The sequence below is a fragment of the Nansenia antarctica genome (assembly GCF_963989245.1).
Source record: "Nansenia antarctica genome assembly, contig: SCAFFOLD_206, whole genome shotgun sequence".
NCBI lineage: Eukaryota > Metazoa > Chordata > Actinopteri > Argentiniformes > Microstomatidae > Nansenia > Nansenia antarctica.
In genome coordinates, this window is record NW_027662945.1 from 1 (window position 1) to 2,500 (window position 2,500).

Here is a 2,500-nt window from a genome sequence, read left to right on the forward strand (position 1 = left end):
TCCACCTCTATCCCCCTCTCACCTCCCTCCCTCCCTTCCTTCCCCCTGTCTCTCTCTCCCACCCTCCCTCCCTCCACCCCCCCTCTCTCCCCACTCTCTCCCTCTCCCTCCCTTCCTTCCCCCTCCCTCCCTCCCTCCACCCCCCCTCTCTCTCCCCCCTCTCTCCCTCTCCCTCCCTTCCTTCCCCCTGTCTCTCTCTCCCACCCTCCCTCCCTCCACCACCCCTCTCTCTCTCCCTCTCCCTCCCTTCCTTCCCCCTCTCTCACTCCCACCCTCCCTCCCTCCACCCCCCCTCTCTCTCCCCCCTCTCTCCCTCTCCACCCCCCCTCTCTCTCCCCCCTCTCTCCCTCTCCCTCCCTTCCTTCCCCCTCTCTCTCTCTCCCACCCTCCCTCCTTCCCTCCCTCCCTCCCTCTCCACCCCCCTCCCCCCTCACCTGCTCTCTCCCACCCCCTCCCCCCTCTCCCCTCTCCCTCCCTTCCTTCCCCCTCTCTCTCCCACCCTCCCTCCCTTCCTTCCCCCTGTCTCTCTCTCCCCCCCTCCCTCCCTCCACCCCCTCTCTCTCCCCTTCCCCCTCCCTCCCTCCCCTCCCCCCCCTTCCACCCCCTCCCTCCCTCCAGACCCCAGACAGCTCCCAGACGTGGCGCTGACAGGGAAGTGCACGAGGGAATGCGACGAGTTCGGCCACTCCGACACCTGCTGGATGCCCGTGCGGGTACAGTCGCCGCGGCAACGCCAGCGCCACGGCAGCGACCCCCCCCCGCGCCTGTCCACCTTCGCCTCGGGAGAGGGTACGGGGGACGACAACAACAATAACCACGGCAACAACCACCCCCACCACCACCACCGCCGCCTTCGCCGCGATGAGGACGAGGAGGACAGCGACAGCGAGAGCGCGGGGAGTTCCGAGGCCGGAGGAGTCGGGGTCGGAGGTCAGAGGTTACCGCTAGCCAACGGGGACCCTCTGGGAAGCCTGGTGGTGGGGGGGGGCGGAGGAGGAGGAGGAGGAGGAGACCGCAACAGGAACGTCAGCGGCGGAGGCGTCGGCGGGGGCGACCACAACCGCAACCTTCTCAACCGCAAGATGACCTCGGCGTCGTACGACACGTTCAGCAGCGCCGGGTTCGGGAGGCGCCATCACGAGGAGAGGGAGGGGGGGGAGGAGGGCGGCGGGGGGGTGGGGAACCCCACGGAAGTCATACCACTGACGCGGACGGGAGGGGACTACAAGACCACGTCGTGCCTCACGCTTTCACGCAGAGAGGTCTACCTGTGAGGGGGGGGCAGACCCCAATGGAACGGTCCTCTACCCCTGTTTCACCCCCCCCCCCCCCCCGTTTTGGAAGAATGGATCGTTCCAGGGTTGTTGTTTTTTTTAAAAAAGAGGATGGCAGAGGATACAAACGAAAAAAGACACCAGGGGTGGGGGGGTGGTAGGATGGAGAAAGGAGGGGGGGCGCGAAATGTAAAGCAGACAAAACCAGAGGGAGAAAGAAACAGGTGTGCGAAAGAACTCCTTGCCAAAAAAGATTCATTCATCAAATGGGAACTTTTTGATGCTAATTAATATTTATATTGAGCTTGAGACGGTTTGATTATCACTTAAGGGAAAGGAGGGCAGTCACTCTGCCAAGGAGTCGAGGATTATAGATTATGGATAATGTCTAATCGAAAAATTTCAATTTTATAATTAGAAGTAGTAGAAGTCACCCTGAGGCACAGATCTACAGTCAGATATTGCCCAATGTCCCAGTCTTAAGAATATAGGAGAGGGAAACACGCAGGACTGACCTGAGATTAGTGTCAATACCGGGGGAGGCCGGGGGAGGTAGTGATCGGAGGACGGGCTCATTGTAAATGCGTGGGATGGACTGAGGAGCGGTGTTTAAAAACCACACGTGTTTAAAAACCATCCCTCGTTCCGTTCCATGTATCACGATGAGCCCGTCCTCCGACATCTACCTCCCCCGGCCTCCCCCGGTTAAGAGGCTACTTCTTGTTCTTCTTGTTTTATACACTTAATCTCGATCAGATGCATGCCTGACCCCCCCCCACCACCACCACCACCACCACTGGGGGAGCTGTGGGGAGGTGAGAGAGAGACTGAGGATGCCTAACGCCATAAACGCCTCAGGACCCCCAACGAGGACAGACAGTCACTGAGGGTGACAGAGAAGAATATTTAGTCAGAATCTGACCAACCCTAAGCCACGATGTTCAGACGCCACTGAGACCTAACCAATGAAAACAGAGGAACAAAAATAAAACGGTTGTTGACGAAAAATAATTCTACCACGGATCCGATTTTACTCACTTCAGTGTGCGTCAGACGAGTCTAACGTCGTCCCTATGGCAACAGGAAGAGACAACGAAATATTAGCCACCGGTCGTTCGACGAGGATGATGATCCAAAATCCTAACCAATCAAGAGTTTTCAGAGTTGCCAACCAATCAGGTTGACTGACTGAGGACTAGAACTCCTGAAAAGATAACTGATCGTAA